This window comes from Ambystoma mexicanum, chromosome 1q (assembly GCF_040938575.1).
Source record: "Ambystoma mexicanum isolate Mex_15411 chromosome 1q, UKY_AmexF1_1, whole genome shotgun sequence".
Taxonomy (NCBI): Eukaryota; Metazoa; Chordata; class Amphibia; order Caudata; family Ambystomatidae; genus Ambystoma; species Ambystoma mexicanum.
Genome location: NC_090922.1, coordinates 630402672 through 630430294, shown reverse-complemented (window position 1 = coordinate 630430294; position 27623 = coordinate 630402672).

The following is a 27623-nucleotide window of genomic DNA, read 5'->3' as shown; positions in this document are numbered from 1 at the left end:
GTGTCCACAGGCCGTCACAAGCCCCCTCTCCCGGCCCCCGGGGCACCCCTGGCTGTGGAGCGCAGGTTGCGTCCGGAACGTCGCACGGGGCTGCTCTGCGCAGAACTGGCAGTGGAGGATGTCCCTGGCTGCCCCTGTGCATGCAGCTCCTGTACTGTGTGGGTGAGGTCAGTGACCGCACGACGCAAGCCCGCAAGTTCGGCACAGATGTCCCTGGACATGGCCTGCATGGCATCCCTCAGGGTGGCAGTGCTCTGCGCCACTTCCGCCCTTAGTGTCTCCGTGGCCTGTTCAATGCTAAACCTAGCCCCCACACATTCCGCGGCATGCTCATCCAGCATTGCGGACAGTTGATGCTGCCGTTGAGTGATGTCCTCGAGGGACTGCTGGCCGTGCTGGCCCATGGCCAGTGCAGGTGGAGTGATGGAGGGGCTGGTCCCCTCCTGTGGAGTGTGGACAGGGCATGGGGTGGAAGGCCACTCCTCTGCCTCAGTGTGCCCCTGTGTGTCGCCCTCATGGGGGCTGGCGTCTGAGAAACAGGGGGAATGTAGTTGGTCAGTGGGGCTTCTGACCTCCTGCTCCATGTCCGAGTCAGAACATGCAGCTGTTGCAGCTGTCTCCCCGATGTTGCTGCTGGCCGCTGACCCCCTGCCTTCTGTGGCAGGCAATGTCGGTGGAGGTGGAGCAGCTGCTGCTGGCCTGCTGCCAACAGGGGTGCTTGCCGGTGGGACCTCCGGTATGCCTGCAGTGGGACCTGCTTGTCGTGGGGTCTGCCTCACTGCAGCTGAGGTTGAGGGTGCAGGGCGGTCGTTGTTGGACTTCGCTCTCTTCGGCGCAGGGGTGTCCTGGTCCTCTGGGTGTGATTCTGTGCCTGTGGTGGAGCAAAGGTGGGAGGGCGTTATTGATGGGTCTACGGACTTTGGAAAGACAATGGTTGACATTATTTTGGCCAGTGGATGAGGCAGATTTCAGGCAGTGCCATGCAGGTTGTCTCCTTTTAGTGTGGTATGTGGATGCAGGTATGCGGGTGCCAGCAGTGTATGCAGGGTGGTGCTCGCATGTGGCTATGGGCAGTATTGATTTGTGTTGCATTTACACTCTAGGGCAACCTTGTGCTACACATGATTGGACTGCTGTGACTATGGCATGTCTTGTATGAGGCACCTACCTTCATCGCCTGATGTCGGGGCTCCCCTTTCCATCCCTCCAACGCCTTCGATGGATTCCATGCCGATGGTGGTTGCACAGATCTCCTCCCACGGTTGGAGTTTCAGGGGGGATTCCGACCCTCCACCGGTTCCCTGGGCAAGGTTGCGGTTTGCTGAGATGACGGCTCTGACCCGTATGCGCAGGTCATCCCAGCGCTTCCGGCACTGCTGTGGGGTGCGGGGTACGGTCCCCACCGCGCTGACGCGCTCAGCCACCAGGGCCCAGATGGCCTTCTTCTTCTCGATTGCTGTCCTGGTCATTTCAGGGGAGAAAACAACACCTGCGTTGTCCTGCAGGGTCTCCGCTAGCATGCAGAGTTCCTCCCGGCTGAATCGCTCCTGGCGCTGGCGGTCACATGCCTTTTTCACGGATTTTGGCATTTTCGGGAACTTGGATGGGTGGGTGTTTGGTTGGGACAGGTGTCAGGGTTGGGTCTGGTGTTGTTTGGTAGGATGGCGATGGATTGTGTTTTTAAAGATGGCCGACGGGCTGCTTCCCGTTCCGGCGCGATGACGCTATTTCCGGTTTGGCCTTTTACGGCCGCCGCTAATTACGGTGGCCGTAAATTACGGTGGCCGCTACTTACGCTGGCGGAAGGGCACCTTGCTCGCTTAGCGATGCCGGTAGGGGCCTTTTCCGCCATGGCGTTAATTGCATTACCGCCATGGCGTAATGCTCGTGCGCGATGGGTCGTGATGTGGCGCTCTTTACGCCATCGTCCCACGGCGTAAACGCTCATTACGCCATGGCGGTAATGACGGGCGATTACCGCCAGGGTCGTAATGAGGCCCAATGTGAGTGCAAGTCCCAGACTCGCAGGTCACCTAGTATACTTCCCTCCCAGGCTCTTTTCCACATTTACAACAATTCACAATCTTAAGGGCATGGATCTTCCTTGAGATTCTCTTCTTACTGTATTTTATTTCACACACTTGACTTTGCCTGGTATATTCTCCTGGCAGGTCTTGGATGCAGTCTCTTTCACTTTCTTGCACATACTTGGCTTTGCCTGGTATCCTCTCCTGCCAGGACGCCTATGCAGTTTCTGTCAAACACTTGGCTTTGCCTGGTATACTATCGTGGCAGGACCTGTATGCAGTTTCTTTCAAAAACTTGACTTTGCCTGCTATACTTCCCTGCCAGGACTTATATACAGTTTCTTTCAACAACGTGTGTTTGGTACTTTTAATATAATCATTCAGCTTGCTATCCAAAAATGTGGTATATTATTCTACCAGATTTCAACATTATTGTACAAGATTTCAACACGTAATGTCTCTCTGGTTTCCCTTCTTGGTCTCACCCAAGTTTGTACTGAAGGTCCCAGACCCCAGTCCCACTGTCAAGGTCTCTCATTATCCCCCCGCCCCGACAATTCTTCTGTGTCTCAGCCCTTTCCCTGGGCTCACCGGTTCTCTTCTTTTGATTTCTCTGCGTTCCCGACTGCAAGTCGGATGTTTCTCTGGCTCCTGAGTCTCTCACTGCCCTTGCTAGCATCTCTAGTAGGCGTTCGGGCTTTGTCGGCTTTGCAGCCTCTGCAGTGGTCAGGAAGCATGACTTGCTTGCTTGCGATTCATTTTCAGGTTTCTGCAGAGCCACCCCAAGCGCGTCGCTCACTGGGCTGCCTTCTCGCTCCATGTAGCTGCTTGGACTTCCGCATCGCTGCTGGTACCTCGCTTCCCTGCATGGTTTTTAACCATGTTGGGCCAATCAAAATTCACCAGCGACTAGACCGCTGACAGTGGCTCTCATTAGGAGCAATCATCATTGCTTCTTGCCTCTTCCTCGTCTCAGTTGTTGTCCTACTCTTCCTTATGGGATATTGGGGAATACTTGAAAAAGACTTGGCAACTGGTTGAGGGAGAATGTTACAATATGCCATCAATGCATGAAAAGGGAGGGGGGGACATCATTAAAAGGGAATGAGAGTATGTGTCTTTCTCTGATGATGTCGTGTCATCCCCTTAATGTGGTCCTCCCTCATAGAGCCACCCCCAGGATCAGGATCAGGTAGCGGCTGCCATCCCCTGGCCACGTGAAAAGAGGCTACCTCAGGGAAAGGAGTGATGACATCATCAGGATCATCACATACCCAAAATCAGTAAACCATATGATAGCTGAAAACAAATGGATCCATTTCACATAGCATCCGTGTTTACCATTACTACCAAATGCACTATGGCCTCCCTACTGTCCCCAAACCCAGTCAGATACATAATGGATTGGATTTTTTCATTAAATCTATGGGAACGTTTTTCATTTGTTTGTTGGTAGTTAACCTAAACATGGCTTCCAACCAGGGTACATTTGTGATACAGCTTTTACGGAACTAACTATAAAAGAGGTGGATTTGGCCGTCTCTCCCGTGAATGTTTATGGATGCTAAAAGGGCAGGTCTCCACGAGCAGATACCGTTTGGTCAATGTCTCCTAGCCCACTGTTTAACTTTGGCTTACCAATCCAGCATTGATGTCGTCACTTCTGGCCACCACCAAGGAATTGACCTCAGCACCCATTTTCTCCCATATGGTGCCTTTCATCAATGCTATGACATATCTGCCCACGAGACCTGTGCTAGGTGGGTTCTGCAAGTGTTGCAGGAAAAGGTGCCTCCTTTTGGATTTCATTTTGCATCTACTGTGCCTGTGCACAATGCACAATTTCCAAGGACAGTACACATGACATGCTCATTTTCAATACGGGTGTATACAACTCATTTGTGCACATGGGCATTACCTGTCTTTGCTATGTGTACATTTCTGCATTGCACATTTTTAATTGTTCACAAATGAGCCGTTAACACAAATACATTTTTGCCGAAAGTGGGTTTTCTGCTTTTCCAGCACTTATAGGAAATGTACACCATAGTAGTCAAAGTCATCCTCAAAGCATGCTATGTATTCTTGTCATGGGTCTCTGAGTTTTCATGGTTAAAGTCAGAGTACATCCCGATTCACAAAGAATCAAGTCATATGGTATTTCCCTAAACCAGATCATCTCTCTAGTCTATGGCATCATTGTGTACCTTGCCCTACATCCAAGTGCAGTCCATCCATACACTAAAACAAGCTCTATGGAACCAGTCTCATGACATCAGACTAACATTCCATTGCGGATCAATTGGAATCATCGCATCAATGGGAACCTCCATTCCATTGTCTCCAGCGTGTATCAGCGCCCTAAGTAGTTGGTGCACATGTGTTAATTTGGAGCTAAGAGGGACAGAGACATATGTAAGACCCAGCATTACGAGGCTTTGAAGAAGTGGATACATGTGGAAGGTTCAAAAAAGAAATCCTTCATGTTGGGAGTTATTAGTTCCAATAGGCATGTGTAAACATCTGGAATGCCCTATAAAATCCAGCAACTCTAAATACACTCTTCAATCAGAGGCAAAGTCTGCAAAGCTGGAAATTATTCCTCAAAACAAGAGTACTAAGAGAGAGTGGCTCCCAGAACCGTGTGCTGGCAACTCCGGCTGTAAGTAAGCCAGGTGTTCCTATGAGGTGAAGACATCTGAATACGCCCATAGCTATGAGGAAAGAAGAGAAGAGAAATAAAGGGATTCAAAGTGCATTTAAAGGAACCTGAGAAATTGCAAAACACTATTTCAGAAAGATGTTGTTGTTGATTAATAGATTTGAAATCTTGAAGACCATGTACGAGACTGAAGAGCATGACAACCCCAGAAACCAGATACTAAAATAAAATAATCTTGATACAAATATATGCAGTCTACTTGCATTTGCTTCCTTATACTCCACCACATAGCACAGTTTTGATGTATTGCTTTCACTGGCAAAGACAGAGGTGTTGCTGGTGGGGGGGGGGGGGCTGAGGTGGTTATATCCTGGGTCTTTTGGTTGTAGCTCCGGATAGAAGCTCAGGGGTTACAACCAAAAAGGCTAGGTAGCCCCCAGTCCCGACAGTTCCAAAATTAGCGGAGCCCCGGATCTTTTCCAGACCTAGCAACACCCCTGGCCAAAGGTCACTTTAGCATAGAAACATACCACAATACCACAGAGGTATGAGAGACACGTGATATAGGGCCTCATTACGACCCAGGCGGTAAGTTACCGCCTGGGCCGTGACTTTACCACCATGGCGTAAACTATGTTTACGCCATGGTGGTTGGCGGACTTACCGCCCCATTCCGACCTAGGCGGGGCGGTAAGTCCCCAATCCCCATTTACCCTTCCCCATTCCCATTTTTGCCCCATAGGGCATAATGGGAGTGGGGAAGGCGTTAATTACGCCACCGTAAATTACGGTGGCGTAATTAACTCCATGGTCCCTTAGCGCCATGGATTTTAACACCTGCTAAAAGCAGGTGTTAAAAGCACCATGGCGCTAGGGGACCTCGTAATTGGCGGTAAGGGGTCGGCGCAGCTAACGCTGGCGTTAACCCCTTACCGCCAGGGTCGTAATGAGGCCCATAGAGATAAATGCTAAGGGATGCAGCTGGCATAACCACAGTGTGGCATCTAGGATTTATTCTGCTCACGCCTCCCCCACCCCATGTGAGGATATCACTGCGGGATTGGCGAAGCAGGGATAGAGAATGCAGGCCACCATTAACGACTGGACCAGAGAACGAGTAGGGTGCGTGTTCCTGCAGATCCTGTGTCTAGTCGGAAACCTACAATACTACTATTTATATTTAGAGTGATACCTTCGAGCATCGACTGACCTGAACGTATGTGTCGAATAAACAGCGCTAAAACTCATTAAGGCGCTCAAATACTTTATTGAAATTCAGCTGCAAATATCAGATTTGAATTCTCCATAAAAGGTCATTCAATCCTAGAACTAAAACTCTCTTAAACCCAAATATTAGCACTGTTGGTACAAGTTGGATATAACAGGAGTAGTTATTTAGTATTAACTTGTCTGTGTCTTATTAAACAGTACAATCTGTGATGATACAAGAGTTTTACATAAAATATAAAAAGAAACATGAAAATAGATGTTAAAAATGTCATCAATCCTTCCCTTTCACGCCAAATAGATCAGTCTCCTTGGCAGAAACATAGCCACTCAAAGTCTCTGGGATTTAGAGTAGTCATTTTGCTCAGGATTAAGAGTTTGGGGAATGTATCTTCACAACTGTTATTCTTTTTTTTTTAAACAATTTTCATTATTTTTAAACAACACACCAAGCATTACAACTTTTAGGACAATCGTACTCAATGTCAAACCAACACATTATGCATTTCCAGTCCTACCCCCTCCCGCCCCACAAACTCGAGCCGTATCATCAGTGCCATCTACAAGAGTAATTTCGGGAATCGCAGAGCTTGTTAGCTCATCAGAGTCCCCTGTTTCATGGCTGATCTGGTAAGGGGCAGCCATTGTGGTCACAAGTTGCTTCCAGGCCATCAGGGGACCCACTTCCTCTTCACCCCCCCTGGTGACCGCTTCAAACCAAACCGCAGTTTCCGCTTCTGCCCATCTCAAGAGGTCCGCCCACCATATCACCACTCTATTTCTATGGGCCGCCTTCCAACGCATTGCAATCCTGCGCTTAGCCAGGACATATGCCAGGTCCTTCATTTTGTTAATATGCTTAAAGTTACGTGGCCTGGGGAAATTCCCAAGCATGCATGCTCCAGCAGATCCCACATCCAGCATCACACCCCCACTAGTCATTTTCAACTTTATTTCTTCCCAAAATCTATACACCTCTGGGCAAGCCCAGAACATGTGCAACAACCCTGCCTCCTCCTCCCCACACCTAGGGCATTTCTGTATAGCTGAGCTGCCGAACCTGCCAATTCTTCCAGGGGTCAGATAAGCTCTATGGGTGACATACAGCTGGATCTGCTGGAGTCTCGCATTCCTGGAAACCTTTTTGTGGTACCTCTGGGCTCTGTCCCATTGACTATCAATCATGGTTTCTCCAATCTCTTCCTCCCAATCATGCCTCAGCTGGGGTAACTCCCTCTCCACCTTCGCCGTTGGGAGCTCATATATTCTAGATATTTCATGTCCACGCTCGGAGACATCATACATCGTTTCCAGGGTAGCATCAGGTTCTTCCACTAGCACCGTCTCGGGCCATCTCCCCCTTACCTGTTTCAACAGCCTGATGTATGTAATATATTGGCCGCTGTGCACCCCTGTATCCTCCTGTAGTCTCTGAAATTCCAATACCTCCCCTTCCTGCAATGAATCTCCAAGGGTGGCTAGACCCATCTGCTCCCAGTATCTGCGAACTGCTTCAAACAATTGGGGGTCATCCCCGCATAGGGCCACCAGCGGGACCTGCAGAGAGAACGGGTCCGGGTCGCGTACTGTTTTCCATGCTCTACGCCAAATTTCCCAGCCCAACTTCAATAGTCTCCCCCTTCCCGCCATCTTAGTTTTATGCATCCACACTGTCTCTCTTAGAAAATATGGGACCGAGTCGCCCCGCAAAAGCCTGACTTCCGCTGAGTCCTCCTCAGACAGGCACCTGGCCACATACAACAGCTGTCCCACAAGTAATACAGTTCAAAGTTTGGCAGGTTTATGCCCCCCTTATCATAAGTGTTCTGTAGCTTCCACAGGGCCACCCTATTCCTGGAGTTGCCCCAAAAGAAGCCCCTGCACATGCCATGGAGTTTCACAAAGAAGCGTCTGGGGATCAGGTATGGGACGTTCACAAAAAAGTGCAAGAGTCTGGGCAGGACGACCATTTTGAGCAGAGCTGCTCTTCCCATCATAGCCAGGGGCAACCTAGACCAGAACACCATGCTATTCCTAATACCCTCAACAGCCCTCTCTGTATTATGTCCATGTTCAACCTCTATCTTATGATAAATATTCACACCCAGATACTTGAATGTCTCGGTCTGCCAGGGTATCCGCAGGACGGGCAGCCCCGTCGATGGGGTGCCCCTATACCCTCCCAAGGGGAACAAGCTAGATTTACCAGGATTCACCGATATGCCCAAGCGGGAGGCATAATGGTCCATTACCTCCAGCACATACTGCAGGTTTTCTTCTGGGTAGCGCAGGTATAGAAGCACGTCGTCCACATACAATTATATCAGATGTTTGCCCCCCGCCGTGCAAATCCCCACCTCCCCATATTGTTGTCGCATATTGCTAGCGGCTCTAGTGCCAGGATGCATAGCATGGGTGACCAGGGGTACCCCTGTCTGGTCCCCCTGCTAAGTTGCCATTTATCTGAGATTGTGGGTCCAGTTTTAACTCTCGCAATCGGGGAACTATATAGCAACTGGACCATCTGATATATCCTGGGCGCATTCCGAATCCTTTCAGGGTCGCCTTCAACCACGGCCACCGCACTGAATCGAAGGCTTTCACCGCGTCAAAGAACACGAGGGCCATCTCGCACAAGTCTTCCTTAGTCTGATCAATGATGTGGTGTAGCCTCCTGTGGTTGTCTGTGATGTTTCTGCCGGGGACATAACCTGTTTGGTCTGGGTGTATAAGTTTACCAATTACCCTCTTCAGTCTGTTGGCTAGCACTATCGTGAGTATCTTGCTATCCTGACTGAGCATGGTCAAGGGCCTATAAGATCCGCATTCCATGTCCGGCTTGCCTGGTTTCAGGAACGGGACGATAACCGCCTCGCGGAGGGACGCAGGCAGTTCCCCACGCTCATAAGATTCATTAATCATAGCAAGCAGTGGCTGGAGTAACTCCAGCTTGTATGTTTTATAAAATTCGCTGGGCAACCCATTCGACCCAGGCGCTTTACATGTGGGGAGGTGTTGGATCACCGCCTCCAGTTCATCTGCAGTGATGGGGGCGTCTAAATCTGCACGTTCTAGGTCGTCCAGGGTGGGCAGTTCCATGTCCTCTATGGTTTCCAGTATTTCTTGGCTCATATCCTCACCTATATCCTCGTATAACCGTCTGTAGTACTTGAGGAACTCCCTGTTTACTCCCTCCTGGGTGTTATAAATTCAACCTTCCTCATCCCTGACCTCCCTGATCACCGAACGGGGAGTCTCATTTTTGTATAGCCAGGCCAGTAGTCTTCCTGGCTTGTCTCCCCCTGCGTGTAGCCTTTCCGTGTATTTCTAATAATTTAATTTCCATAATCTATCCCAGAGTTCACTGAAAGCTAACTGTAAGTCTTTTATCTTGGCGGTCCCCACATCACGAGTAAGGCCCTCCAGCTCTCTTTCAGTTGCCAGCAGTTCCCGTTCAGTACCCTCCTGGAGCCCTTTGGATTTTGATATAGCTACCCCGCGCACTACCACCTTGAATGCCTCCCATACTGTTCCCACAGAGCGTACACTGCCCGTATTAATCTCAAAGTATTCCTCGATAGCCACCCTCAAATCTTCACGGAATTATGCATCCCGTAGAGCCTCAGTTCTGAGCCTCCATGTCGGGATTCGCACTCTAGGGGGTTGGTGTTGCCACTCCACAACCAAAGGCAAATGATCGGATAATACCCTAGCTTTGTATTCAGCTCCCACCATTTCCTCTGCCATCTCCGCCGCGGCAAACACGTAATCTAACCTTGGTTGCAGGTCATGTGGCGCTGCATAGTGTGAATACTGCCTATCCATCGGGTGTAGCCTTCTCCATACATCCTCTAGACCGAGGTCCATCAATAGGGTCCTCAATGCTTTAGCCGCAGGCGCTGGCTTCCCTAATTTGTCATCCGACCTATCAATCCTGGGGTCTAGGGTGCAGTTGAAATCCCCTCCCCACACCATCGCACCGCCTACAAGGGGGCTGATTTTACTGTATAGGGACCTGAAATATGCCGCTGTATCATGGTTAGGGCCATACAGATTTACTATGTTCACCTACCTATTTTCCAGGATCCCAGCTACCACCACCATTCTGCCCTCTGGTCTATTGTCGAGCTGAGCAACTGAAATGGCACGTGCGGTGCCACCCAGGTGATCACCCCTCTTGCAAATGCTGAATATGTGGTGCCTATGACATTCCCTTTCCACTTTCTTCTCACCACCTCCAGCCTCTCCCTGGTGAGGTGGGTCTCCTGTAGCAAGGCTATGTCAATGCGCATCCTCTTTAAATAAATCATCACTTTGTTGCGTTTCAGATAACTATTGAGGCCCCACACATTCCAGGTTACCACTCTGAGATTACCCAACGCCATCTACTCGATGTACCTTTTCTCCACTCTCCTCTCCGCTCCAATATTTCCCCTGATGGCCCGTTGTCCGACTCTTAACCCTCCCACCCCGAACAACACCCCCTTCCCCCTTCCCAAAACTCCACCCCACTGCACACAACCCTTCCCCTCCCACCACCCTACCCTACCCCAACAAATGCCCAGCTCCATCCCTGGATCTCAGGCCCACCCGCGTCTGGTCCTTTCTCAGAGCCGAGAACAAGGACCCCGCGGGGCATCACCGGTCGAACAGTGACCTAACTAAGTGTATTACTAAGGGGTTTGAAGGATGACTCCAAGGAGCTCCCACTTGTCTGAATTGGAAAGTTACATCCAGCGGATCCTACCAGTGCATATTTACTGCAACAAATTCCCACAAGCTTTATTTAACTCTATATACGAGTATCTTGCCAGCATATATTGCTGCAACACTATTCTCACAGGCTTTATTTAATAATAAATTCTAGTCCCAGTGTAATTTGGCAAGTCCCCAAAGATGACCACGCCACGTGTTACTTATCTTCTACAGTTCCCAACTGGGTGTCTGTTCTTGAGGGCGACCCTGCATGTCCAGCCAGTCCATAGCAATCTCCGGCGTCTCGAAGAACAGAGTTTTGTTCCTGTAGAACACTTTCAATTTGGCCGGGTAGAGCAACATATATCGATGACTGGCCTCTCTCAGCCTTCGTTTTTACCGCCCCGAAGTTCATCCTGCTACGCTGTACGTGCAAAGTGTAGTCCGGGTACGCCGTGATTTTCGCCGGCCCCCTTTCAATTCTCCCCCCTTCCGAAAGAATTCCAGAAACTCTTCACGATCCCGATAGTTCAAGATTTTGCAATCAGCGACCGCGGGGGGGCTCCCGGGGGCGGTCTCCTTGTCAAGGCCCTATGCGCCCTCTCAACCGCAAACACCTGGGTCCGTGCACCGCCAGTTATTTCCTGCAGGAGCATGGATTCTACGTATTCTGTTGGGTTAGGTCCCTCCATTTCTTCCGGCAGGCCAACGATACGAATGTTATTGCGTCTGGCGCGCCATTCTGCCTCCTCCGCTCTGTTCTCCAGGTTACCCACACGCTGCAAGAGGGCATGAAGTTCCGATTCATGGGCGGCGCATGCCGCCGTATTCGCGGCCATCTCCTTTTCCAGGTTTCCGGTGCACTCCGCGAGTGTGCGCACATCTTGTCTCAACAGATTGACTTCCTCCTGGACCGCACCAATTTTAAGGTCCAGACCCACTTGCACTTTGTTAATTGCCAGGCAGTTTGGTCTCCCAGGCGATTTTCAAGTCTGCAATCGCTGCCAGCACTTCTTGGATCGTGCCCGGTGTTTCCACTACAGCAGCGGTAGTGTCCTTGCTCTTACCGCCTTCCGCTCCAGTGGGCGTCTTGGCGCAAGCCTCCACAGTGGATTGCTTGCTTTTAGGTCAGACAGTTTTGGCAGACATCATGCAATGCTATTCAGACGTGGGCCAGCAGCGCCACCCACCTGCAAGAGAGCGGTGGGGAACCCAAAATTCGTGTGGGGTCATGCCTCCCCTGACGTGTCCGGGGCCGATTCAACTGTGTTCAAGTATGTCCTTATCGCTCGCCCCACCTCTAGAATGGGTTGTGTCCTCCCACGTACCTGCGCTTGCGCAGTATCACTCTCCAGTCTCCACTGTGTCACGTTTTATAGCCGGTGGTTCCGTACACCCATTAACCAAACGCTCTCTTGCTCCGGTGTTCCGTGGGCTCCAAGGCCATATGATCTGCGAGCTTGCCTTGGGCCTCCACCCCACGCTCCCCAGCCATAGGGGTCGTCCAATGCCCCGTAATGTATCTTGCGGCCACACTACATAGCCACATAGGTCATCCGGTAGCAAGTCCAGGAGCCAGCAAAAGCTCCGAAGTTAGTCGCTCACGTCATCGCGCTCCAGTAGCTTGCAGCGATGGCCCATGCGGCTCGGGCCTTATTTGCTCTCCTTGGGGCAATCATATACTCAGTGTGGTCCCAATTAGTGTTCCAGCTTGGGTGCTGCCCAACTCCATCACCAGCTAGGGTGCACTGTCCGGGCCCCAAAGTCATCAGCCCCAGCCACCGAGCTACTGTGGGCAGTTCGCTGAGTGAGGGGGTCTTATACCAGCCTTCGCTGCAATCCAGGTGTATCACCTCTCAATGATGGGCTCAGATGTGCACAGTGTTACGGTGCTCAGCGTGTGTTTGTCCCAGGCCCCGTGGCAGCTCAATGATCATTTCAGTCCACCACGTCTCCTTATGGCCTGCAGGGGCACCCGCTGGAGTCCGTTATCCACCAGCCCCCCACGGCTGTCCCATGTTAAGGCCTGCTTCTCCCGGGGGCCCGTGCCTACCTCTGCGCCGTCTGCAAGGGGCGTCCCAGGATTCTACCGGCAAGCCCGCTCCAGGGCTTCACTGAGCGCCTTTGGTCCACTGGCGCTACGGCACTGCCGGTCCCAGGCGTCTGTGATCCGGGCTCCGCACCCCTCAGCCACGCCCGGGTCTCAAAGTGACCACCTCTGCCGCAGCGACTTGGCACCGTCCGCTCCGTGCCTGCTCCCCCCGTTCTCGGGCACGGGGACTGCAGGAGCTTCTATCCCTCCTCAGGGCACCAGGATGAGCGTCGCCGCCACCAGCTCCAGGCGATCGCACTGCAAGCCGCAGCACAGTGACCCTGCTATCCGTGTCCCCGGTCTCTGCCTACACTCTGGCTCCGCTGGGGCCCCCCACCAGGCCAGTTCCACGGCGCTTCAAGGCAGGACACCTCGCACCATCTACCTCGTACCATTACAGTTGGTACGGTGAACGCCTTGTCAGCCGACTTTATCTTCCTCGGCCTCGCAGGCTTTTTATGGCCCTTTGTCCCTCAGCGGCCATCTTGGGGAATGTCCAGTTCGCAGCACGGTCTCCTCCTTCTACAGGCTCCGGTTCCGTTAAAATGCCATTTTACAGGCTGTTTGGCCCTCGTTATGTGCCCACTGTATTCATGCACCTTCTGATGCGCACCGGGTTCGCACATTCGGCGCCAACAATCACTTTCGTCCAGGATCAGAGTCGGATCTTACGGAGCTCCCTTTAGAAGCATCCTCTCACGTATCTGGCCACACCCCCTCACACCTGTTATTCTTACGTTCAATTCTCTCTTCCTCCTGTTATCTCCTTTCTTTAATCCTCCTCTTATCCTCCACTCCTTCTCTCTGTCAAATTCTATCCTTTTTCTTTCCATTCCTCTGTCTCCTCCTTTTGGCCTCCTTGTCTCACTGCCATGACACCCCTTTCTGTTTCCCTCTCTAATTTCCTCTCTGTTCCTACCATTGCCTGTGTTCCTCTCATTATTTCCTCTTTCTCCTCTGTCATTCCTCTTCCTCAACCTCCTTCTCCATCTCCCTCTGCCTCTGTTTCCTCCCCTCTCCTCTCTTTCTAGTCCACCTCCACTCTTCTCTCTCCCACTTCCGCTCTTAATCTTTTCTCTCCCACCTTCACCATCGCTCTCCTCTCTCCCTCCTCCACCAAAGCTTCAATCTCCCATCCTTTCTTCCTTTTATGCTTTGCTCTTTCTACTCCTTTGCTCCCCCCGCACATTTCCTTACATATTCCTACACTCTCCCTCGGTTACACTTCCATTTTGTTCTCACTGATCAACACTCCGATTCATGGAATTATTTGCGCCGGAAAACAGGGATTTGTGCGCCATTCTGCCCGCAAATCCCTGTTTAACAAATGGGGATTTGCGGGCAGAATGGCACACAAATCCCCGTTTTTCGGCGCAAATAATTCCATGAATCAGTGTTTACAGGGCCTATACCACGTAAGCCTGCTGTGCAGCTGGGTGCTGAAGTCTAGGACTACAAATTTTTCAGGCTGCTAATTGGCAAGCGGACTAGCCTGTGGCACCCATAGCTGACATTTCTTGACCTGCATCCTCCATCTCTGAATGTATTCACAGGCAAGGGCTGCTGACGTTTCCAGTGAGGAATGGCAGTGTGTTCAATTGATCAGTACTTCAAAATGTCAGGTGTATAATAATTGTGGGACCCCGTGAGTGGGTGCACCCAGGACCCATGATTCACTGTGCAAACAAACATTTGTCTTTCACTAAACCAGTTTTTCTTATTCTTGTTAAGTAGTCCAGGAACACACTAGGGTTGCGGCACCAGAGTATGGGCCTCATTACGACCCAGGCGGTAATCTGTCGTCATTACTGCCATGGCGTAATGAGCGTTAACGCCGTGGGCCGATGGCGTAAAGAGCGCCACATTACGACCCATCGCGCACGAGCATTACGCCATGGCGGTAATGCAATTAACGCCATGGCGGAAAAGGCCCCTACCGGCATCGTGAGTCGAGCAAGGTGCACTTCTGCCACCGTAAGTAGCGGCCACCGTAATTAGCGGCCACCGTAATTAGCGGTGGCCGCAATTAGCGGTCACCGTAAAAAGCAGAACCGGAAATAGCGTCATTGCGGCGGAACGGGAAACAGCACGTCGGCCATCTTTAAAAACACAATCCATTGCCATCCTACCGAACAACACCAGATCCAACCCAGACACCTGTCCCAACCAATCACCCACCCATCCAACTACCCAAAAATGCCTAAAGTTGTTAAGAAGGCATGTGACCGCCAGCGCCAGGAAAGATTTAGCCGGGAGGAACTCTGCATGCTTGCGGAGACTCTGCAAGACAACGCAGCTGTCGTTTTCTCCCCGGAAATGACCAGGACAGCGATAGCGAAAAAGAAGGCCATCTGGGCCCTGGTGGCCGAGCGCGTCAGCGCGGTGGGGACCGTACCCCGCACCCCACAGCAGTGCAGGAAGCGCTGGGATGACCTTCGCATACGGGTCAGAGCCGTCATCTCTGCGAACCGCAACCTTGCCCTGGGTACCGGTGGAGGTTCAGAATCCCCACTAAAACTCCAACCGTGGGAGGAGATTTGTGCATCCACGATTGGCATGGAAGGCATTGAAGGCGTCGGAGGGATGGAAAGGGGAGCTCCGACATCAGGCGATGAAGGTAGGTGCCTCAAACAATACATGCCATAGTCACTGCAGTCCATTCATGTGTAGCACAAGGTTGCCCTAGAGTGTAAATGCAACACATTAGCTCCACACTGCCCATAGCCACATGCAAGCACCACCCTGTATACACTGCTGGCACCCACATACCTGCATCCACATTCCACACAAAAAGGAGACAACCTGCATGGCCCTGCCTGAAATCTGCCTCATCTACTGACCAGAATCATGTCAATCATTGTCATTCCAAAGTCCGCAGACCCATCAATAACGCCCTCCCTCCTTTGCTCCACCACAGGCACAGATTCACACCCCGAGGACCAGGACACCCCTGCGACGAAGAGAGCCAAGAAGGCCAATAATACCATCCCCGCACCCTCAACCTCAGCTGTAGTGAGGCAGACCCCACGACAAGCAGAATCCACTGCAAGCAAACCGGACGGGCCACCGGCAAGCACCCCTGTAGGCAGCAGGCCAGCAGCAGCAGCTCCACCTGTACCAACATTGCCTGCCACAGAAGGCACCGGGTCTGCGGCCAGCAGCAACATGGGAGAAACAGCTGCAATTGCTGCATGTTCAGACTCTGACATTGAGGAGCACAAAGTCAGAAGCCCCACTGACCTACTACATTCCCCCTGTTTGTCAGACGCCAGCCCCCATGAGGATCACACACAGGGGCACACAGAGGTAGAGGAGTGGCCTTCTACCCCATGCCCAGTCCTCAGTCCACAGGAGGGGAGAAGCCCCTCCATCACACCACCAGCACTGGGCATGGCCCAGCAGGGGCAGCAGTCCCTCGAGGACATCATAGAACGGCAGCAACAACTGTCCACGATGCTGACTGAGCATGCCGCGGAATGTGTGGGGGCTAGGGCAACCATTGAACAGGCCACGGAGACCCTAAGGGCCGAAGTAGCGCAGAGCACTGCCACCCTGAGGGATGCCATGCAGGCCATGTCCAGGGACATCTGTGGTGAACTTGCCGGCTTGCGTCGTGCGCTCACTGAGCTCACCCACACCCTACAGGACGTGCATGCACGGGGGCAGGCAGGGACATCCTCTGCTGCCAGTTCTGCACAGAGCAGCCCCGTCCGACGTTCCGGACGTAACCTGCGCTCCACAGCCAGGGGTGCCCCGGGGGCCGGGAGAGGGGGCTTGTAACAGCCTGTGGCCACTGTCACAGGCATCTGTCGACACCTACATGGGGTGTGTTGGGGTGTGCAGGGGGGAGGTCGGAGGGGGTGTGTTGGGGTGTGCAGGGGGGAGGTGGGAGAGGGTGTGTTGGGGTGTGCAGGGGGGAGGGGGGAGAGGGTGTGTTGGGGTGTGCAGGGGGCAGGGGGGAGGGAGGAGTGGTTGTGTCACGACGTTTTATGATTGAAATACACTTTTTGCTTTCCCGAAATGAAATGTGTGGACATTTTCATTGCATATGTGTGCTTTATTGGTGTACAGTCCACAGTGTGCATGTCCCAGAGACACACAGTGCCCCAAGTGCAGTCTCCATGTGATACACACCAGCCGTGTGTGCTAGAAGCAGTGGTCGATGATACTTTGGCGCATTGCACGCCCCTCCTGTGCATCGCCTCCTCCATGGGGTGCCGCCCCATCTGCACCCTCCTCATCCTCATCATCAGGTGGTTACAGTTCTGCGTCAGGGGGCAGGGGCACATTCCGTCTGACGCACATATTGTGTAGCATGACACATGCCATGACGATTTTTGCCACCTTCTCATGGCGGTACAGGAGTGCCCCACCAGAACTGCTGAGGCTTCGGAACCGTGCCTTCAATAGGCCGAATGCCTGCTCTATGACCACACGAGTATGTGTATGTGCACGGTTGAAGTCCTCCTCGTGCTGGTTCTGCGGGTTCCGGACTGATGTAAGGAGCCACCTCTTCAGGGGATAGCCTGCATCACCTGTATGTAGGCGAGAATGTATGTGTCAGTCATGTCGTCCGATCAAGAACATGATGTGCCACCATGGCTTGCATCCAACTGTTACTTTGGCTCACTTCTACATGCACTAATTGATTCACGCAATGCAACCAGTATATGCTCATGGCTCCCATGGCCTGTTTTGCATGCCATCACCCAATGTATGCAGAGGGGTTGAGTGCATTGTGAGTGCCCATCCACTGTGTCTGTTCATGCCGTTTGGTTAGTTGGCCTGGCACATGTCCTGTGATGGCAATGCGCACATCATTGCAACATTGCTGTGGGCCTCATCATGACCCCAGTGAGCAATGCTGATGTACACAGGGACATTGTGGGGGCCCTGCTGTCTGTGTAATGGTGTGTTGATGTTTCTGTCCGTCATGTGCCTCCTTCGTGGGCAGTTATGGGGGACAGGCCTATCGGTTGATGGTGTTTGGTGACGTGCATGTAGGTGCTTTTCATTGTTGACAATGTGGTCTGATTTGGTAGAATGCACTTGCAGATGGTTGTGTCATGTTTGGGACACAACCTCATTCACATGGTAGGGCTGCATGCATTGGCTATTGGCTTTACTGGTGTTGGGTGGAGTATGGGTTGCTTCAGGGTATCCTCTGTCTCCGTTCTCTCTGCTACTCACAGCCAGGTGGAGTATGCATCATCCCCCCCCCCCTTTCAGCCAGGTGGAGTATGCATCACCCCCCCCCTTTCAGCCAGGTGGAGTATGCATCATTCCCCCCCCCCTTTCAGCCAGGTGGAGTATGCATCACCCCCCCCTTTCAGCCAGGTGGAGTATGCATCATTCCCCCCCCTTTCAGCCAGGTGGAGTATGCATCATTCCCCCCCTTTCAGCCAGGTGGAGTATGCATCATTCCCCACCCCCTTTCAGCCAGGTGGAGTATGCATCATTCCCCCCCTTTCAGCCAGGTGGAGTATGCATCATTCCCCCCCCCTTTCAGCCAGGTGGAGTATGCATCACCCCCCCCCTTTCAGCCAGGTGGAGTATGCATCATTCCCCCCCCCTTTCAGCCAGGTGGAGTATGCATCATCCCCCTCCCTTTCAGCCAGGTGGAGTATGCATCATCCCCCCCCTTTCAGCCAGGTGGAGTATGCATCATTCCCCCCCCCTTTCAGCCAGGTGGAGTATGCATCACCCCCCCCTTTCAGCCAGGTGGAGTATGCATCATTCCCCCCCCTTTCAGCCAGGTGGAGTATGCATCATTCCCCCCCTTTCAGCCAGGTGGAGTATGCATCATTCCCCACCCCCCTTTCAGCCAGGTGGAGTATGCATCATTCCCCCCCTTTCAGCCAGGTGGAGTATGCATCATCCCCCCCCTTTCAGCCAGGTGGAGTATGCATCATTCCCCCCCCTTTCAGCCAGGTGGAGAATGCATCATTCCCCCCCCTTTCAGCCAGGTGGAGTATGCATCATTCCCCCCCCCTTTCAGCCAGGTGGAGTATGCATCATTCCCCCCCCCTTTCAGCCAGGTGGAGTATGCATCATTCCCCCCCTTTCAGCCAGGTGGAGTATGCATCATCCCCCGCCCTCAGCCAGGTGGAGTATGCATCGGTACGTCATTCACCTGCCCACTTCCATGAGATTGGACTCACCGAGTAGCCAGGATCTTGGGCCTGCATGTCACTCCATGTAGCGTGGTATTGTGGAGTTCCTCAGGACCATGGAATCATGGGTTGATCCGGGGAATCGGGCACAACAATGTGTGATGATCTTGTTGGAGTCACAGACCATTTGCACGTTGATTGAGTGGAACTGTTTCCGGTTGCGGTACGGTACCTCCAAGGCACGTGGAACCACCAATTCCACATGGGTGCAGTCGATGGCACCGATGCAACCGGGTATGCCGGCTAGTGCATGGAAACCCACTTTGATGTTTGTAATCTCCTGGGCAGTCCGTGGTAATGAGATGTGGTCGTCTGTGTGCTTGAGGAGGGCATTGAGCACTTGGATGAGTGTTCGTGAGAATAATGGTTGTGAAATGCCATGCAAGTGCCCCACTGTGTGCTGGTAGGTGCCTGTGGCCAGGAAGTGTAGTACAGACACTACCTTCAGTAGGGGTGGGATGGCGGTTGGAGTTTCTATCATGCTGACGATGTCGTTGTGTGTCATGTCTACGATGGCGGTAATGGTGTCCCGGTCCAAACGGTACAGGGTGAGGATCTGCTCAGCAGTGAGGTTGAATGGATTGGCTCTGATGCGTGGGATTGGGGGCTGCCTGCGTGGTGGCACTGGCTGTGCTGGTGGGGCTTGCTGGGCCTGCCTTGCCCTCCTTCTCCTCCTGCATCTCCTCTGTGCTGCCTGTTGTTGTTGTTGCTGTTGTAGCACTTGCATTGCTATCAGGTCCTCCAGCCCCAACATTGCTAGTCGTATTGGTATCATTGTGGAGTGTGACTGGGTGTGGGAAGGGGTGGGGTGTGCTCTTTTTGTACTTCCTCAGTCTGTATTGCCTTCACCTGTGCTGTTTCTGTGCACCTGTGGCAGCTGCATTCACTTTACATGGCCCTTTACGGTTGGTTCGCGATGGCGTAATTAGCACCATGGCGGTAAGGTACTTAACGGGCTGGGTGATGGCGTTAGGTGCATGTCCGCTTGGGTCGTCATTCGCGTACCTTTCCGCCATGGCGCTAAGTACGGTGTGGGAGGTCGCGTGCGCGCGCCCTTGGCGCAGTTAGCGGCAGCGTTAACTACGATGCCGCTAATGGCATCGTAGTTAACGGTCACGGGTCATGATCGGACCTGGCGGAAAACGATGGCGGTAACCATTTACCGCCATCGTTTTTCACTTAGCGCCAGGGTCGTAATGAGGCCCCATGACTTTGTCAAAATGGCCAATTGGGTGAAGGCACCTGGGGCATTTTGCCTTATACAGAGATTTGTCAAGGGAGGCATCAGACTCCAACATCCTTCCTAAATTGCATGCAAAGTCACATGTTCAAGCAGTCACCTGGAGCTATCGTGAAGTGGTTTCCATCCACAAATGACAAAAAAGGTTTAATATCCAGCCTGCCTCCATAAAATATACACGGAATCACCAGGGGGATGTTGGAGAGGGTGCGGGTTGGAGGGCACAGCGAAGCTCATTTGGTGGAAATGTCCAAAGATAGAGTCATTCTGGAGGGAGGGACAGAGGGCACAGGATCAGGCCTACGGGCCAGGTGATAGCAGACCCCCGGAACAGATTTTACTAGGAATTAGAGGGGGCGCCATAGAGAGAGAAACTAGATACTAATAGCATGGAGATGGAAAAGCACAGAGGTTCCCAACTTACAGGACTAGCTGCGGAGTATATGGGAAATTATGGCTTTAGAATGGGCAACATACGACATGAACAATAAAGTACACAACTTCTCAAATGAGTGGGGAAAAACCTTATCCTTCCTCAAGATGAGTTTTGAGTGGTATGGTGCCCCCAGTGCCTAAAATGATTGGACTTGCACTGATTTTTTGCACATCGTCAGTGAACAGAACAGACCACAGAAAGCCAGAAGCTGCCATTTTCCGAGGGGGGTAGGGTTGGGGGGGGCCCAGTTGGGGTTTTGTTTCATAAGTTGTAAAACCAATAAAAAAGAGTTTAAGAAAAAGGTTTGATATGTAAAGAGGAACAATCCAACTGAGCTAACAACCCCAACTTTAGGGAAAACCTCATGCAATTCATGCTATAGGACTAAATCTACATTTACATACACAACATTAATGAGTCTGGTTAAAAGATCAAATTTTCGAACAACCTGCAGGGTCCATATTGCATCACCGCCTGCTATTTTTTAGCATATATACAAAGTGTTACGGCAGAATGTCATGGTTGGGGGTTCGGGGTCCCTAACATTCTGGTTTCCCCAAACCTGTTGCTGTTTTTCATGGTTTTTCAAATGTCCTTTTGTGGCTAGAGTCACTTTTACTTACGTTTCCTAGACACATAAGCCTTTTTTGGTGTGCTGCACTTAGCAGCCCATTTGGCTAGCAGGACATGAGTGCCTTTTAGGCACCCAATTCTGGTCCCAGGGGGACCATGTCATCCTGAATGTGTGCTGAGGACTAGGCTAGCAAAGCTGCGATTTAGTTTCGCTGCAGCAGGGTTGCATTTGTCTATGACTCTATGTGAACCATGAGGCATGGCCAAAATGTCTGTTTTGCTGAATTGGGCTCCTCCTGAGCCCACACAATTACCCTTGGTTCTAGTTTAAACAGGTGTAGACTAGTTTAAAGCCATCTAGACTTCCCATTCTACTTCCAGTGTGAGGATGGCTGTGTTTGGTGGTTTCTAGGACCTGCCTGATTGGCTGGCCACCATTACCTTTGTGAGCTCACCTGGGTAAATGTGTTATCAATGGGAGAGCATATGCCTTCCAGTGATCGCTACCTGAACTCCTGGAAGACTCCTGCAAATGATGAGATGGCTATTTCAGCTTTGGAAAAATGTGCTTTTGACCCCTGAGAATGTCCACCACTTGTCCTGTCCTTGACCTACACAACAAATATGTGTGATGGTTAAAGTTGTGTCCCAACTAAGGTCCCCAAGATTCAGCTGGACCAAATCAACTGTTGATCCCTTCCCCATTCGAATAAAGCTAGTACATGTATCTTCAATGAAGTGTGTAGCTATTGAGTACAAATCTGCATGATTATGAGTACTGGAAAATATGCCTTTAACTGTTGCAGTCAATTTGTTTTTCTAATAAATAGGTATTCATAGGATTGCCTGTTTTGGGGAAAATTGAGGAGGCATCCACTATTCCCATGAGCTCCCCCGCAGTCTGTGCAGGTAGACCCAATCCCTATAAATCTAACAAGCCCAGGGTGTGGAGCAAAAGAATAGAAAAACGCTCCAGACATCAAGACTACACTGAAGTGTATTGCAAATTAAGTCACTTAGTATTCATTTTAGTGGGTGTCAGCTACGTTTAACGTGTAAAAGTGACATTACTTGTGTTAGGGGGTTGGCATGTGAGGCTAAGTATTATAGCATGTAGAAGACAATATCTACCAATCGACACCCAACAGTGCATTGCAAACCAAAAGGATGTTATAGAATAATGGTGATAGACAGAGTGAACATGATGTCACGAGTTGTGGGAAACAGAACACGCTCGTGCTTGTTTGCAGAGATATTCAAAAGTTTGTTTTAGGAATTTAGTTGACTGGAAGTGCAAAGTCCGCCCCATTTCTAATAACCAAAAGCAAGGTTTCTCAGCATTGCGCACAGAAGAGCGTCCTGCTGAATTTACCATCACAAAGAGGGGAGTGGCTCTACACAGTCGTCATGGCGGTATCCGGTTGTTTACACGAAGTAAATGACTTGGATGCATTTTACTTCGTGGAAATTACTTCGAAAATACTTCGAATTTTACATGTATTTGTGGGGTAAGGGGTAAAAGGGGGATGGGGAGGGGTTTGGGGGGTAGTGAAGGGAAAGAGGGTACGGATTGAGGTATATTTTCGAAGTAATTTCAATGAAGTCATTTCCTTCATTAAAATGACATGGAACCGTCATGGCTGGATCAAAGTGCCAGACTCTGGGCGTGGCACTGTCTTCCCTGGGTGATGTCCAGTGAGGGTATCTTTAACCCCAATGAGGAGGCAACTGCGTTATCCAGCTACCTGAGCAAGCCTGCATACGTTCTTGCCCCTTGGGTGATTACTGCTCAACGGTACATGTGTAGATTCTGATAGACTTTATTTGCTCTCTACCTTGGTCTAAGCTTGCCTTAGCAAGCCGTCTGTAGTTGGCTTATGGCCTTGCTCTTCCACTAGGGTCCGGACTATAGCTCGCCACTAGCTGTCCTTCTCTTCCTATGCTCATCCCAGTGGTTGCTCCAGTAACTGTGAAGGTTTCTAGCTACCGATCTCTGAACTATAGGCTTCATTAGCTGACCTGCACTTTAACCTTTTCTCCTCGCTTAACATGTTTTTTTTGCTTGGCCTTCTTGACATGGCCTCAGTATTGCTCCTTGCTACCTAAGCTGCAGTGCAACTTTCTCCTGTTCATCATCTCTCTCTGCGCTATTTTCTTTGGCATCTCCTTCAGCAACTCTGTCCTGTCGCCCAACTTTACAGACACACTATTAAGCATTTGCTCCCTCCTGTTGTACATGGTTTATTGGCAGCAATAGTCAGTTCATATCCTAATTGTTGTGTCCGTTCCCCTGCCTGTGCCTTCTATGTGATTAGTACTTATGAAGTAGTCCCTTCTCCTTCCTAGCACTGTCAGTTTGTTCTCTCAGGTCTGATCTGTTTCTCCATTCTGAATCGATCACAATTTCATTATTTGCAGTGTCTCTGCAGGCGATGGCTTGAAATCAGAGCACCACCATCTTAGAGTCAGGCAGACTTAAGATGGTGGCTGCCAGGATGTGCGTTAGCTCGCTGGTGATTCTTCATGTATTCTTAAACCTCGTGCCACAAAGCATTTCATCATGAAGGTGGATGCATGAGTGTGCATGAACTGTGGTCCCCATGTGGGGTACCAAATCCTCAGAATATCCCATTTGGGAGTCCAAGATAAGGCCTTCCTATGCAATAGCTGCCTAATGGTGTGCTTCGGTTTCATCCATGGATAGAGTTTGATAGACTTCAGACCCTGGTTTTGTAATTGTATGGACGTTAACCTACACTGCTGATACTTATGTTGGGGTTGACCTACTGTCTGCTCTGGGGGTCACCTTCAGTGTTTTCTTCTAATGTGTCCGAATTGAGAAACCGATTTCTCTCTGCCCTAGATTTTGTACTGCCTTCTGTTAGCCCCACAAAGGGAACCTCCCCAGGAAGAGTTGGTTGACCTCTGGAGGGGTCACCATGTGCCACTCCCAGGGGTTGCATCTCTGAACGGGTGGCTTCCCCTGGCCACCACAGCTCCCCAATTCTCTATTAGGGAGGCCAAACAAGTGTCCTTGTTGCAGTGTTTCAACACGTGATTTTAAAAAATGCATTTCAGAATTAGTCCAATAGCACATGAGCAGGGAACATGCTTAAAATTATAGAAACGACAACTAGCCTCCAAGGTAAGGAAAGGGCTGTGAGAAATCCTAGGAAATTCATGTATTGCAAATCTAATTGTCAATCTTGGCTGATTGTTCATAAAGGAGGTCAAGGAAGGGTACATTAAAGTGTCCCCCCTCGATTTCAATACTGTTCTACACACTGAAGACTCATAAGCAAGCTTAGCCACATTGAGGTGGAAAACTAGGGTGGGAAACTGTTTTGGGAGCTGGGTGGTTGACAGTGATGGGAAATGGAGTCCAGTATGAGGAGAATGGGTAACGCATGGGTCAGGCATTTTGTGGGGCTTACTTGGAACACGCATGCACTGAAGACTACATTTTAGTACTGCAGTGCTGGTGTCCTGTGTGGTGTAGGTACACTGAACTCAATTCACTCTTGAATTTTGGTAATCTTTCAGTATTTCAATGTAGGCATCCTTGTCCTGTGTGAGGTGTGTCAGTCATCCAGTAAGGGTAACTTCAATTTAACAAAGTGATGTTGTCCTGCGCAGGATCTGCTAGTTTTCGTCCTTCTGTAAAAGCAACATGGAGAATAGTAGATTCTTTGACTAGGCATAACTCCTATTTTATAACAAGGAGGCGAGACAAAGATTCATCACACTACCTGCTTGCAAATTGTATAAGATAGCACAATTGAATTAAAATGGCATACCTGAAAAAGTCCAAAATTAGCTGTAACTGGTGATTAAACAAATCACACTTAAAAAATGTGGACCAATGAAGAGGGAAAAGATTGATTGCCAAATGCAGGTTCACTCTTTGTGTCAGTCATCTGCGCTTTGCATTTGATTCACACCTAACAGACAGGGACATACTGTGTAATAATTTCTGCAATGAAAGGCATGATCCGGTAAAATTTTTTATTGTCCCTACGGGTCGGCCATGTTTTTTAAGCCTAAGTGGCTCGATTTTAGAAAAATTTCCTATGGACCTTACCCGAGTTTTCGTCCATTAAACGCACGCGAAAACAGGCACCTGGGCGTTGCCATTTTGTAATAATCCTATCATTTCCCCCATCGCCCTGGCTGACATGCTTTTGGGCACTAAATCAAATCCCCCGCCCCTGAGCCTGACATTATCAAAACATTCATATTCCCCGCCTCTCTCCGTGACGTTACTGTGCTGCGTAGGCAAACGCCACCCAGTCGTCTTCTGCGCGACTCCACACAGAACCCGGAAACCAACACAGATCAACTCACAACACAGCGCGCCACAATCCGGAATATGAAACTGTACTTTAAAATGAAACAGCAACACGGTACATTTGGTAAAGTACATTTATTTGACATTAAAGGTTTAGAGAATATTCAGCAATTGCCATATGAACTCCGAAAGCCATTTATTTTCTTTTATCTGTATCCGCAATAACTGTTCCGTTTCATCTTGAGTCACGCGCTGTTCCTTTATGGTACACAGGGTGTTCAGTTTCGTAAAAAGAATCACTTTGGAAGCACAGTGAACCGCAAGGCTGTTCCATCAACTAGGCACTAGTCCAGCGTAAAGGTTGATATGTTGCTTCTAGCCACTAGTACAGCGTAAGGGCATGTGGGCCCTTGGCGATTGTCCCATAATATGGTGATCGTGCTCCAGTTGTTGACACGAAGCTGCATGTGTCTGCTGAAGAATCCATCCGCCGGTGTCTCAAACAGATGGCAGTGGCAGAATGGGATCAAATACCTGTTATGAAAACAAAAAAATTATAATTAGTCTCGCTAGCCGAACTTCATTAATATTACTCATTTTATTTATTACGGCCGATCAGAAACTATTTGCTTGCAAGGATAGTTCAATGGAGTATGTTCGTCTCTAAAATCAATGCGAAAAGTAACGAGATAAATCGAGGCCAACACACAATTAGAAACGACTGTTTGTCTACATGCCTGTGTAATGATATGATATATGATATGGCATGTGTAACGCGCCTATACACAAGTGTTTCAAGGCGCGGCGAGGCAGGGGGGGAACAAGGGGAGACAGACGATACTACTAGGCCAGGTGTCATTCAGATCGCGCAAGGGGAAGGAGAGAGGGGGGCAAAAGTGCTGTACATGGTTAGTAGAATACAAGATAAATAATAGGGCCAGCTGGTGGAAAGTTCAAGGTAAGAGCCGGGAAAAGGGGCTGAAGGATACAGAGACAGTCCCGTAGTGCAGTTAGGCAGTGCAGCGAAGAGTGGCTGGGCCAAGGAACGAGATAGTTGAGACCTGTGGACCTGCATGCCCATGTGCCCACTACAAACACGTTTCCCTTTCTTTTCTTATCTCTTCATTCATTCATTTATTCATGCATCCATTCATTCATTCTTCATTCCGGTATAAAAGCGTCTAAAGATTTACTCACATTATATTTGAAATTTCCATTGTATCTCTGCGTAATGCAGTCTGTAAATCGGACTGTGCTCTTGACAACGATTTTACGTATACTGAACTAACATGAAACTTGGTCTAGTTTCAGAATTTTCTGCCTTATCGTCTCTAACGTTATTGCACACCCCCTTCAAATGAAGTTCTTTAGGCATGGTCCCTGTCTCAAGGTCAAAAAACAATACAACCTTATACTTCCAGTGCGACTTGTGGGCCTCTTCTGGCCGCGAGCTGAAAATCAAAGCCGCTGTCCTCCGCATTCTTTATTTGCAACATCCCGTAGCAAAGGCATCTGTGAGAACTTGAAGTTTCGAATCCATCTACGTAGTGCGCCTCAATGTGAAAATGCGAACTGGCTTCTCTCCCAAATGCCACGGCCCGCTTGGCGCGTTCTAAGGCCCCCAATTTTATCCCCGTTGTCTGCGAGCTTTGCAGCCGCAAAGAATCATAACTATGGAGACATTTAATTTTTGGATGAAGGTCAGGGAAAGTATAAAGTACCAGAGGAGTTCAGTTAAAAGTGAGATTTATTGTTTGTTTTTTTTATTGTTTGCAATACGCAAGCCTCCCCTCCAATAACAGTGCGCAACAGTGCGCAGCATTTACATTTACATGAGATGAGACATGAGAAAAATATATACATAAACATATATGAGGTGAATAGAGAGAGAATTCAAAGATGACACCCAGCAATTTCGCAACCCATGATGGTGAAGGTAGGGGTTAGGGTTCCAGGTACACTGTACAATAACATTTATTTACAAAAAGACAATCGTATTGCAATTATAGACATATAGACATGGTCAGCAATGTTCAGACAATGGTCAGCTTGTTCGCCACCCATGATGGTGAAGGTAGGGGTTAGGGTTCCAAGTACACTGTACAGTAACATTTATTTACAAAAAGACAATCGTGTTGCAATTATTTAAACCGGGATTTGTACCTCACAACCAGCTCCTCTTTGGGTGGACATGGCACAGTTGCAATGTT